The sequence below is a fragment of the Tamandua tetradactyla genome, chromosome 12, assembly GCF_023851605.1.
Source record: "Tamandua tetradactyla isolate mTamTet1 chromosome 12, mTamTet1.pri, whole genome shotgun sequence".
Classification (NCBI taxonomy): domain Eukaryota; kingdom Metazoa; phylum Chordata; class Mammalia; order Pilosa; family Myrmecophagidae; genus Tamandua; species Tamandua tetradactyla.
The window spans coordinates 4,440,851-4,454,985 of NC_135338.1; the positions used below are offsets into that span (position 1 = coordinate 4,440,851).

Below are 14,135 nucleotides of genomic sequence, written 5' to 3' on the forward strand. Positions count from 1 at the left end.
TCAATTATTCCTTGTAGTTTTTGATAACATTCTTTCATCTTTTCAGACCAGAGTCAAAATCTTTATACAGTAGTCATACTTCAGCCCACCCTTTGGTGGCTTGAACTGCCCTTCTTTGGTTCTTTTTCCACTTTCTCAGATCTTTCTTGAAGTATGGTAAGCAGAATGGTACTGGGTATTCCAGCTGCACGTAGGTCTTAAAAAAAAGAAGGATGTTTGTCAGTTTGGTTTTCTTTATCCTTCTCTGTGGAATGCAGGATTTTGTTAGTTGAACTGGATGTAGCAGTTTACTGCACCACATTTTCAAGAGAACAGTCCAATAGTCCCCAGGTCTTTTCCCTGGGTTTTAACTTATCAGCTCATATATAGCCCTTTTCCTTTCTCACAGAAGCATTATCTGACATTTTTCTTCTTGCTTCCTTGGCTATCATTGCCCAAATGGCTTCTGCTAGGACGAGGTCTTCCAGGCGATTTACTGCTTATAGGACTGTAAGATATAGTTGTAATCGAAAGACCGACGTCTTGATCTCCTCCTTGCATTCCTTGGGCTTCTAGAAAGTTTATAGCTGTTATAATCTTCATAGAGTGAAGAACTGTATACATTCTTCCCTTCCTTGGCCTTCACTTGATTTGATGTCTTCCCCCCTGTGCAATCTGGATTTCAATTTGACGTCCACAAATCCATTTTTCTGTCCAAATTATGTAATGCATCTTTGGCATCACAAATGCCCTCAAATTGAACATAAGCAAATCCTCCTGGACGATGAGGGTAGAACTCAAGTGAAACATAGAACCAAATGCACGATGTGAATCTTCAGACCTGGTGGGGCCAGCCAAGTTCCTCGTGAACAGAGATGTGTTGGGTGGGGTGGGGTGGGGGCAGATAGCGAGGTGCGGCGGTGGCGTGCAAACCGTCGGTGAATCCTCACACACACGCAGCCAAAAGGCTCCGCTATGGCCAGTGCCTCTTCTCGCTAGCTACATTATTTTGATTATTCTATTTCCTGAAATTATAGCCAGAATTTAAAGTTACAGATTGGTAAATAGATAAGAACAATTTAGCCAAATAAATGGAGGCTTGGAAGTTTTCTTTACAGTAGATGTTGGGTAATAAAAGTTGTAGTGTGATGATAACTGTTAGATGTGTGGGACAGGTATATGAGAATTAGTGCATTTTTTTAATTAATTAATTTTATTTTTTTTAAATACCAAAAAACACCAAACAAATGCAAGCGTTCTAACTTTTGATCATTCCGTTCTACATATATAATTAGTAATTCAGAATATCATCACATAGTTGCATATCCATCATCATGATCATTTCTTGGAACATTTGCATCTATTCAGAAAAAGAAATAAAATGAAAACAGAAAAAAATCATACATACATACCCCCCTTCCCTCCCCCTCACCGATCACCAGTATTTCACTCTAAATTTATTTTAACATTTGTTCCCCCTATTATTCATCTTTATTCCGTATGTTTTACTTGTCTGTCGATAAGGTAGGTAAAAGGAGCATCAGACACAAGGTTTTCACAATCACACAGTCACACTGTGAAAGCTATATCATTATACAATCATCAAGAAACATGGCTACTGGAACACAGCTCCACATTTTCAGGCAGTTCCCTCCAGCCTCTCCATTACATCTTGACTAACAAGGTGATATCTATTTAATGCGTAAGAATAACCTCCAGGATAACCTCTCGACTCTGTTTGGAATCTCTCAGCCATTGACACTTTATTTTGTCTCATTTCACTCTTCCCCCTTTTGGTCAAGAAGTTTTTCTCAATCCCCTGATGCTGTCTCAGTTCATTCTAGGATTTGTGTGCATTTTTTAAAAAAGGTATTATGAATTCCAGACTCAGGTTTTTTTTTTTTTAATTACTTTGCTTTCTAGACTGAGAAGTCTTCACTCAGAGTAAAATGTTCATAGGTAATGGGTTTTTTCCGATTGTGAGTGGGGATACAAAGTGTAAGCCCAACCTTATTGGCAAAATAAGGAGCTTTCAGCAAGCTAAGCTGTTTAAATAGGCAATAATGGTCAGAGATTAGTTACTTGGAAAATCCTAGCAAGACAATTAATACGGTATTGAGAGAAGATGACATATTTCCTAACCATTCCAAAGAAAATGGTTCCTAAAAAAATAAAATAAAATAGTTTTATTTAGTTAAGACTGGAATCAGTCCTACTTTCATGGGCATGCAGCTGTGCAGCCACCTAGGGCCCCAAGCTCAGAAGGACTGCAACTCATGTTTGATTTAATGCTCTTGATGTTATATTGAGTTCTTAACAATTTGGAACAAGGGCCTTGCATTTTTGTTTGCACTGGGCCCTAAAAATTATGTAACTAGTCCTGAATGGAATAGATAATTGTCTTCCATTCTCCTGTTTGGTTTCCCTACAGAGCAGTGCGTCTTAAACCTTGGTTGCACTTTTGAATCATCTGTGGAGTTCTTAAAAATCCCAATGCCTGGACTGCCCCCAGACCAATTACGTTACAATCTTCAGGCTAAGTTTTGCCATTGGTATTTTTTTAAAGTTCCTCAAATGACTGCAACACGCAACCCAGGTTGAGAATCACTGCAAGTTTAGAGCCTAATTTCCAGAATCTTCTATCTCCCCTGCTTGAATTGCTCCTGAAGTTTAATGGGCTTGCAAGATTTTATATCCTTTACATAGGCTTTATGTGTTAAAGGAACAACAGTGTAAGAAATCTGAGTCTGTTCTATGATGTGTTTTATTTTTATTACTCTTAAAGATTGTAGAGTTATAAAGAAAACCATATTTCTTAAATATAGATCTAATCAACTTCGTATTCCCATTAAAGTAGCACATTAATGTACTCTGGAAAGAAAAACCTCACATATTTGGAGAGATTTAAAACTGAAGAGGGAAAACAAATAGACTTGCCTTTCCTTTGCTAATGGCTGCATATTCACTAAGCACCGTGCCTTGGCTGGGTCTGCATTAGGTTTCATTAAATGCCTCTTTTCTATCTAAAGGTTTTTGGGGGACACTAATTGTTTTTTCCTTACGAGTCATCTGTGGACTTTGGCAGTAATCTAGAAGCGTCTGGTCCCAATCCTTCTGGATTATGGAAATTGAAGGCCCCAATTAGAGACCTGGGGCCCTGTAAGGACAAATCCCTTTAACCTTAATTCACTGGGGGCCTTCTCTGAACAGAAGCTGTTTTCTGCCTTTAACCTTATTGTTCCCTTACAAAACATGGCACGAGGAATTGCTTTCTCCTTCTTAGTGTGCCTTCTTGAAGTTATGTCTCTACACAGGTCATCTAAGGATTAATGCCAACCTTAGATGTCTTACTATAAGAGTTATGTTAAGTCTTTCCACTTATTTAGCTTTGATTGGCTATTAAACGGGGAAAGAGTAACTTAATGGCAAAGTAATTAAATGTTTAATGAAAATATTAGTAAGATGAAACCCCAAGGGAGATCAAAAACAGAATAATCCTTTGGCTTCTGCAGCTCAGAGATTCAGACCCACAGGAAGGCAGCATTTTACTGTCCTGATTTGTGAACAAATCAGAAATGAGAGCCAAAGTTTGGAACAAAGTCTTTTGATATTAAACAGTTTCTCTTTAGCAAATAGGCACTGGAAAGTGTGTCCTAAATAATTTCTATATTTTATTTCAAATTTTTGAAAAGTGAATTTGTTCTATGTAACATACCCTTCTTTGAATTGAAGTGTGTTTTTTTGTGTTTCATAAAAATACCATTTAATGAGCACCTACTCAATACCAAATGCTCTCTATATAATACTTCAAAAGTACCATACAAGGTACTTTTGTCCCTTGTTAGAGATGAGGGAACTGAGCCTTGGAAAGGTTACATGATTTTCCCCAAGTCACACAACTTGTACGTATCAGAACTGGTAATCTTGACTACCTCTTTAGCTCCAAACTCTGCCTCATTCATTAACCACACAGTGTCTAAAAGTTACAGGCATGGAATTTTACATTAGGGCAGTGGATTTAAAAAAAATCCTCTACATGGAATGCTGTGATGAAATTCAACCACTAAATGAAAAAAAAATGAAGCAAAAGGACCAGGTCTGTCTCCTTGGTTTGTAGGGTTCTGATGAGGGCATAGAGTTAAGGGAATGCAGAAGACATTGAATGGGGATGTGATGAGAAAAGACCCCTGTTCCCGTGCTGTAGGGCCTTTACCAACCAGCAGACCTCCACATCTATCTGCTTCTTACCTTGGGTGTTCCAGAGGAAAAATTTCTTCTGGAAGTATGTGTTTGTAGGGTCGGGATAGCTTTCTTGATAGAATTAAATTCAAACACCTTGCTTTCTGGGCTTTAGAGGAAGCCCTAACTCCATTTTAAAACCAGCTTATCTCATGTTTCCACAAAATAATAGTGTTAATAGATACAACTGTTCTTTTTTCTCTATAGGGGCACGCCAAGAAACCACCACTGGGATGGCGGGGGGCGGGGGACAGCATTTGGCAGGGGCACATGGCTGCTGGGGAACGGACGGTGACTTACTAATAGATTTCAGTTGGGCCTCTAATGCCTTCTGCATCAATGGACATTTAACGGCAGCCTATGAATTTGCTTTGGCAATAATCATTGTGTGCCTATGTTAAAAACAGAAAACATTTGTTGCATGTCTACTCTGTTCTACAATCAGGAGTAAAGGGACAAACCCCTAAAGGACATACCAACAGTTACCCATATACTATATTCCAGATTTTTCTTCCCCGTTATGGAGCCATAGAGCTGGAAAGCGATCATAGAAGGTATCCAGCCCAATCTCTCCATCCCCACGCCACTTCCTCAATGTACCACAGATGAGGAAGCTGAGGCCCATAAAAGTAAAGCAGCTAAAGAAATCTGAGTTTGAATCCCCAGAGACCAGTGTCTCTGGTCATCTTAAACTTTCCTAATCTTGGTTTCTTTATCTGTAAAGGTAAGATTCAGATACTCACACCATTCTGAAATATTCTTTCTAGTTGGCTTGGATGATATTATGCCTTTCTTATTTTTGTCTTCTTCTCTGATTGCCCATTTTCTCTTTCATAGGCCTCCTCCTCTACTTGTCTCTTATATGTTGGAATTCTTAGAATTTTACCCTAGGCCTTCTCCTCTTATTAGTCTGTGTTTATTCTCTCTTTAGGCAATACAATCCATCCCCACCTATAGGCTGGTAACCCCTAAATCTGTAGCTCCTGCCCTGAAACTTCTGAGCTCCAAACCAGTTGGCCCACTCGTCTGCTTGGTGTATCTACCTGAATGTCCCATAGGTATCTCAAACTCCACATGACCAAAACAGGCTCAAGATCTACCCTCAAATCTGCTCCTTCACTGGTATTTGCTATTTTCAAACCAATTCACTGAAGGGTGGTGCAACGGTGGCTCAGTAGCAGAATTCTCTGCCATGAGAATTTGCCTGCCATGCCAGAGACCTGGGTTCAATTTCCAGAGCCTGTATGTGCAAAAAAGAAAGAAAAAAAAAATCAGTTCACTGACTTTCTCAAGTGAGAAGCTGAAAAATCTTTCATAGTCAACCAATTGCCAAGTTCTATCTACTGAATACCTCTGGTATCCATCTATATTTCCATCCCTACCACCCCCCGCCCCCATGCATTGCCTCCATGCTCATCCACATCACCATCATTTCTCTCCTGGACTCTACCATAGTCCCCTAAATTTTCTTTCTGCTTTAAGTCTTATGTCTTTGCAATCCATTCTCTATATTGTACTCAGCGTGATCTATCACTCAGTGCATCTGACTATGGACCCCCCTTTCTAAAGCCCTTCAGTGGTCTCCTGTTGATCTTAGCCCCAACTTCTAAACCTGTGAAGCAGGGTGGGACAATTATATGATTACTCTTATTAAAGAGGAAACAATCTTTATTAAGAAAATACTTCAAGGTCTACTCAGGATAAGCTGGAGAAGCTCTCATGGCATGAGATGCCAGAAATCAAGGTAACAAAATAATTGTCAATAAAAATAAACAGAAACATGAAGTTGGTGAAACTCCTGATGGTGAAGTGGCTAAAGACTTTAGAGAATCAGAATTCTAGTATATGCTTTAAGTTTTACCTTGCAAAGATATGTCTGTCTTACTCTTGAAAACTTTGTTCCTTACCAAAATTACCTGACTGTGGGCCATGTGGGTGATTATGTGTATGTGCTGGAAAAGGAGAAGAACAGGCTGTGCCCTGTGACTTGATCAACATTATGTAAGAATAGTGCTAGCACTCATTCATTCCAGAAGTGATCCATTAAATGAATTAATTCAGTCAAAGTGGGGATTTAAAGCCAGGAATGAAAACCGACTGGAAATTCATCGAAACCTTGGTGAAGGATCTGTACTTTCCAAACTCCCATGGCATAGGGATTCAGGTCTGGTTTATCTAGCTTACATTGGGTTATACTTACTTTATAATATGTTTCATAATTTCCCCACTGCCTTTTTCTTCCAATTCATCTTGCATTTCTCATTTTGTAACTTTATACTCCAGCCGGCTGAACTTCCTCCAGTGACTCAAATTTAACATAAATCCTCTCTCGCCTCCAGGCCTTTGCAGATGCAGCTGTTTGCCTGGAGCTCTGCTCTTCCCATTTTCAAATGGGCTAATTCTGCTTTTCCTTCAAATTGTAGTTTAAAAGTCATTTCCTCAGGAAGCCTTCCCGGATCTTTATCTAACTCTGTTTACAAAGTTGAAGACAGATTAAGTACTTAACCTACATTAGAAAGTTAAAACTATGTTAATAGAAGATAATAAAAGGAAAAAATTTAATGACCTAAAGTAGGGAAGCACAAATCAGGAGAAATGTTGATGAGCTTGATTATAATGAAATTAAGCATTTCATTCAGCAAAGAGTAGCAGAGACAAAGGTAACAGACAAATGACAGATTGGGGAATGATACTTGTTACAAAGTAATATATAGAATACACAAAGTATGCCAGCAAATCAACAAGTAAAAGACTGGAACCCCAATAGAAAAAATGGGCAAAGGCGACGAACAAGCAATTCAGTGAACAGGAAACTCCAAAAGCTAATATGTATATGAAGAGATGCTAAGACTCATTAGTAATTAGGGAAATGGGAGTAAAAATAATGTTGACATAGTACTTTTCACATATCAGATGGGCAGCCATTAGCCAGTTAGATGCTGAGTATTACTAGGGATTGAGGAAAGGGGAACCTCATGTTCTGCTTAGAGACTGCCGCCTTTTCAGAGAGCAATTTGGTGCTATATGGTCAAATTAAATGCATCTACTCCTTATGAGTCACCAGTTCTCTTCCAAGAATATATTCCAGGGGAATCCCTCCATAGGTTCATAAGGAAATATGTATATGGAGGCTAACCCCTACTTTGTTTGTCATACTGGGAACTGGGGACAAATTAGGTGACTATCACTGAGGAAGTGAAAATTTTAAAATGTGGTAGATACACGCTGTGGAGTCCTATAAAGCAGTCAAGAAGTAATGAATTAGACATTCACACAGCAAATACAGAAAGACTTTAAAAATCCACGGCTGACTAAAAAAGTAAGAAATTGGATGAAGTGTACAGCACAATACCAATTATAAAAATTAAAAATATAAGTTAAGCAATGTGTGTATTATAAAAACACATCTGAATAAAAGGATATACAGCAGACACATTAGAACAGTTATCTATTGATAGAGAGAGGTATGAGAGTGGGGAACGGGGATAAAGAGGTCTAAATAAATAAAGCTAGAGAAGGCCTTACACGGAACAATGGTTCAATCAAGAGAATGATTCCCTTGGCCCTCTGCAGTGTATTTTTTTTTTTTTATCAGTAATTCTTATTGGGGGAGCTGAGTGACATCTCAGAATTTCTCAGCTGTGGAATGAAGGCTGACGAGGAATGAATTAGATGGTATTTTAAGAGCCTGTCCAGCTATGAATGTGTTGATGGCAGTTTGGATCGGGAGTTAGGAAGGAGTCCTGCCACACCACAGGCAAGGGATGCAAGTGTGGATTGGGCAGGAGAGCAGGCCTGGAAGTAGATGTGAGTGAAAGAGGCGCTTTAGAAACAGAATAATTAAAATAGGAGCTATTGTTGGGTATGAGGCATAAGGATAAGGAAGAAATCAAGGATGACTACGTAATTTCTGTTTTGGATGGCTAAGAAGACGACAATTACATCAACCAAGGTAAGTGGCATGGGTGGAGGGAGGAATTTGGGAGCAGAGTGCGATGAATTCAGGTTGGGTGGTTCCTGAGGTTGGCGAGTGTGGAGACCAGAAAAATGCACCTTACAGAAGCTGCCTTGGGGGAAATTGACTGACCAAGGACCAGGCTATGGTGGCAAGATGATGTCCATTAGGTCAGTCAGACACGGCCATGCTTCCTGTGGCCTGCTCGGAGTAGTGTCCGGGAAGGGACACTGAGCGGGCCATTCAGGCGGACCCAGGCCTCTTCTTCTATGGGTGACGCTGGCTTGTGGACTTTCCTTCAGCCTTACCAGATATTCTTAGGACTGCATTGCAGTTTAAGGGTCTTCCAAGGTCCATAGGCAATTTGATGGCTCTCCCAGTCTTGTTGGCCCCTCCACATTTTCCCTCACCTGTGTTTTCCCTAATACATCTCTTGTACATTGAATCCCATCCTGGCATCTGCTTCTCAGACAACCCACTAAAATACAAGGCATTATTCGGACATCCATTTGGAGATGCCCTACCTGAGCATTTCAAATATAGGTTAAGAGCTCGAGAGAGGTTATGTCAGTTAGAATGCAAATGATAGAAAAACCAGCTCAAAAAGTTTTAAACAGTAAGGAAACTCATAATCTCATTGAAGTGGGAATCCATATGTAGGGTGATTTCTACGTGTGGTTGTGATTAGGGGTCTAGCTCCATTTCTCTGATACTCTTGTCTCTTTGCACTTTGATCTCAAGCTTCTATATCAGAAAGAAAACTGCTCATTCTTCCAGCCTCAGTACAAATGTCCATATGCTGTGGGACATAACTCAGTCAACCCAGTTAGAAGTCAGAAGTTTCCTCTAAACAAACCTAAATCTAGTTGGTATTATCTGATTCTGCTTGTTATTAGGGTTGTTTATATAGCTGCCTCCCCTCTAAACAGGAAGGGGAAGATTAGCTTTCCCCATTTAATGTCTCACCTACAGTTGGCATTGAGCATATAGTATTAAATGAATGCTTATTCATTTAAGTTTTCTGTCACTTTGTATAGAGAAATGGAAATGGGATCTGTGAAATTTTTATTTTACATTTAAAAATTGTCTAGAAAAGGAGATACATAGAAGAAATTAAGTGTATACATTGCTTTTACTCACTAGAGAGTAAAACACCATGGTGAAGTTGGTAAACTGTGGGAAAATGTAATGAAGATATGGGCAGATGGGTCTACATAAAATTTTCAATTTGTGAATAATGCATATGGTTAAGGAATGCCAAGCTGTGGTTTCCAACATAGGAACAGGATTTAGGGCTCCATCTGGATTATGTCCTGAAGGCTTTGACTTGATATGTTTTCTCAGCCAAAAAACAAATAAAAGCAAAAAGAAGTAAAACTAAACATAGGGAGAAAAAAAATAGTAACACATCAGTGTACTCAAAACTAGAAAGAAAAAAGAAAGTTATTCTACCCTCACCTGTTTGAACCTTGAGTACTGAATCTCTAGTAAAGAACTAGAAAAAAAATGTGAACACCTCTAAAGCAATGAAGAGAATAAAAGAATTTCTGAATGAAGATAGATAACACAGATCTTGAGTGTGGCGATACAAAGTCTGAGAGAAAAAATAATCAAAGAAGAGGCACAGATTAAGATGCAAACAGACTGTTTCTATCAAATTTGCAACTTGGGGGGCATGCTTCAGAATTTGACAAAAACTTAGAACATATAAGAAACAACTTTTTTCCAATAGGCAGTTATTGACTCAATACTCCAAGAGGTAACATAGAGAGAGAGTTGTACTAAATTCAGGACTATTCGATTCATACCAAGTTATTACATTTAAGCTGGTTTGGAAATACACAGAAATGTTTTGAGGTTGATGCCATGGGGAATGGCCGTGCTGTTCTGCCAGATACTATTTACGCCATGACTGCTGACAAAGATGAGTATTTCACTGTGAACTGTAGCCATCTGGTCCCCTTGATAAGCTATTAACAGATCCAAAATTATGAGTCTGCTGACTTTCAATTTTATACACATTTAAGACATTAAGTCATTAAAATGAAGTGAAATATTAAAATTTGGAGTCCATGTAATTAAATTATTACCAGGATTATAAATAGTGAGTATGTGTTGATTGTTCAGTATGTGTTAGGTACTGTTATATGCACTTTACCTGGAAAGCCCTTTTGATCTTCATAATTGTGTAAGGTTGATGCTGTTATTAACTTCAGTTCACAAATGAAGGTGAGGCCTCAAAAAGGATGAGTAATTTACCCAAGGTAAGAGTTGGGTTTCAAACCCAGGCAATCAAACTTCAGACTGAACCCTCAACCACTGACATAGGATATAACAATGCTGTCCAATAGAAACATGAGGGGACTCACATGTAATTTTAAATTTCCCAGGCACCACATTAAAAAGTAACATAGAGAATAAATTTTAATATTTCCTTTAACCCAATATATCCCAAATATTGTCATTTCAACATGTGTTCAATAAAAAAAAAGTATTGCTTTCTTTAGTACTAAGCCTTCAATTGGTATGGTTTTATATTTACAGGACATCTCAAGCAAAATTTGCACCATATTTCAACTGGGCTAGCCACATACAGCTAGTGGCTACCACACTGGTAGCAGATGCATATTTATTAGTTGTTCTGGTGAATTTATATGTAGCTGCCATTTTGTCATCAAATTATTTTTTCCCTAAAAGTGGGAGCATGTAGGGAGGGAGACCCATCTTACTGGGTCTTTTGTTACCCCAGGAGGTTATAGTTAGAAAAAAAGAAAAGAAAACCACTGAAGTAAATGGATCTTTGGTCTGACTTAGATAAGCAATGTTTGTCACTTTATACTAAATAAGACACAATTATGAAACATAGATAAAGAAGCTACCAAAATAGAGTGATACTATCCAGTTTACATAATTTCATTGTGTTGAAGGTAGTAGAACTGTCTGCCCGTCTAATGACCTTACTAGATGGATGTCTTGAAAGGATTTCTGGAGAGGCCTTTTCTCTAACATTAGTCTAACTCCAGTGTTATAGAGAAGTGAAAAAAAGCTTTACTATGTTATAATGGCCATATCCCTTGAAGACTTTAAAAAATGATTTTAGACTGTCTCCTGTCTGTTTCAATATATACACATTTATTGTCTTTAGATTCCAAGGATAAGTGGATAAAGATGATGGTTCACATTTGCCCTATAACTAGTTAAAAATGGTTCTCTAAGGCAAATGTTTCTACTTCTTTGCTTTAGCTTTAACAAATGATCTTAGCTGAAGCAATCTCTTTAAAATGGCTATGATGCACTCAGTGTTTTTGAAAGCAAAGCATTGGAACCATTTAGATCTTTCATCATTATTAAAATGCGTCCAGTGGCTCTTCTTGTAGAATTAATGCATGGAGCTTCCATTAAGTGTTCTCAGAATCCACTCATGAATAAGCCAACCTATTGTCCTCTCAACTAAGTATTCAGATATAAGGCTTGAAAAATATTCACAGACATCACCAATTAGAGAAGGGAAAAAAAGCCACATATACCAGATTTGATAAAAAAAAAAGAGGCACTCTGAAGAGGGTTCTTAAAGCTTCAGGGGGGTTCCCAAGGGACGGTGGAATAAGTGGGCTATCAGAAAAAACATCTAGGGATCTGGAAATCTGAATGTACCACCCCAAAATATTTATCAGTTTAGAAAAACTAGGGGGGAAAAGATTAGGAAAAAGAAGGTGTTTAGACTAATAAACAAAGAAGAGGAAATACTATGGAACTCTTCAAATTTATGAACTATGTATTAGTCAAGAAGACTGGTTGTAAGTGACAGAAACCCAGTTCAGACTAGCTGAGGTGAAAAAAGAGTTTCCTGTTATATAACTGGGAAGTCTGAAGAACATCTGACCTTGGCCATGCCTGGGTCTAGGGTCTCAAACAATGCTATTATGATTCTCTTTCCTTATATGTCTCTCATCTTTGCTGCTTTCTGCTTAGTTTCATTCTTTATTACTGTACATGGCTGGAAGTATGGTCTCTGACAAAGCAGGCATTATTGCCCTTTAATTACAGCTCCAAAGAAAAAGACAAAGCTATCCCTTAGTTTCCGATTTGAAAAATTCCAAGAATTATTGATTCTCTATTAATTGAAATTACCAACTGCAGCAGTCCAAACTTGCCAGGCTGGCCACTCAGACCAGTCACTGTTTCCAGGGGGTTGTCTTTCTGTGATCCGCTCAGCCTGGTTCGTAGGTCCACCTCTTGCTGTTATGATGGGAGGGAGAGGTAGGACAGGGATTCGCAGCTCCTTTAGTTATGTGTAGAATGGGTGAGAAGTGGCACCTCAAATTGGAATACTGCAAACATGAAAATTGTGGTGTGTTCTCCAAATTTATTGAGGAAAACATAAGTAGTTAATGGCTCTAAGAGTTCTAGAAAAATATTTTGCAAACTTAGAGACTGTTAAAATACAGTTTTCAATTCAGCAGGTCTGTAGTGGGGCTTGAGATTCTGCATTTCTAGCAAGCTTCAGGAACCATCCTTTGATTAGCAATATTCTAGAAAACATTTGTAAATTGGGGATAAGTTGGTAGCATCTGGTCAGCAGAAAACTGAAGAAGGTTTTTTATGTGAGGTTAAGTTTTGAAGGTTTTTAGGATCAGTTATTCAAGTTATTCTTAGTCTGGAGTGTGACCACACAAATATCAATGTTCTTTGGGATGATGACGTTTTGTGATCTCTAAGTGCTTCTTAATAGAAGGAGAGCCATGATTAGCACATTTCTCTTGAACATTGTTTTTGAAAATATTGAAAAAAGGGACAACTGGAAATGCTATTCTCCTTAATATGTGTTATATTATGAGAAAGGGAGGTTGTGGGGATAGGGATGTGTGCTGGTTTGAAAGGATGTATGTCCCCTATGTTTTAATCAAAATCCCATTTTGTAGAGGCAGAATAATCCCTATTCAATACTGTATAGAATTAGATAATCTCCCTAGAGATGTAACCCAATCAAGAGTGGTTGTTAAACTGGATTAGGGGAGATGTGTCTCCACCTATTGGGTGGGTCTTGATTGGTTTACTGGAGTCCTATAAAAGAGGAAACATTTGGAGAATAAGAGATTCGGAGAGAGCAGACAATGCTGCAGCACCACGAAGCAGAGAGTCCATGAGCCAGCAACCTTGAGAGACGAAGAAGGAAAACGCCTCCTGGGGAGCTTCATGAAACCGGAAGCCAGGAGAAAAAGCTAGCAGATGATGCCATGTTCACCATGCGCCCTTCCAGATGAGAGAGAAACTCTGTGTTCACCATGTGCCCTTCCACTTGAGAGAGAAACCCTTAACCTCATCGGCTTTCTTTTGAACCAAGGTATCTTTCCCAGGATGGATGCCTTTGATTGGACATTTCTATAGACTTGTTTTAATTGGGACATTTTCTCAGCCTTGGAACTGTAACTGGCCACTTGTTGAATTCCCCTTTTAAAAAGCCATTCTGTTTCTGGTATTTTGCATTCTGGCAGCTAGCAAACTAGAAGAGGGTGGAACTGATGTGGCCTGGGGTAGGGCTGAAAACAGTGCTGGGACTTTAAATCCTATCTGTGGGCAGTGGGGAGAAGTCACATGCCTCTCGAGTCTTCATTCCTTTAGTGCTAAACTACAGCTCTTCAGATCTCCGAGCTTGAGTGAAAGGAGTGAGGCTGCAGGTGGGATCCAGAGATCCCAGGTAGAAAGGAGGGCTGTATCTAATATTATAAATGAAAGGGTGGTGTGATGGTGGCTCAGTGGCAGAATTCTTTTTTGTTTGTTTGTTTGTTTATTTATTTATTTATGATACATAACCACATACAAACACAAACATCCTTATCATATGATCATTCCGTTATTGTTATATAATCAATAACTCACACTATTATCACATAGTTTTATATTTATCATCATGATCATTTCTTAAAACATCTTCATCAATTCAGAAAAAGCAATAAAAAGA

At 38.6% G+C, this 14,135-nt stretch overlaps 1 pseudogene; it reads right to left on the reverse strand.

The window, feature by feature from the left end:
• Positions 1 to 135: 135 nt before the first annotated feature.
• LOC143652725 (uncharacterized) lies at positions 136 to 4,794 on the reverse strand (annotated as a pseudogene).
• Between the last annotated feature and the right edge of the window lie 9,341 nt (positions 4,795 to 14,135).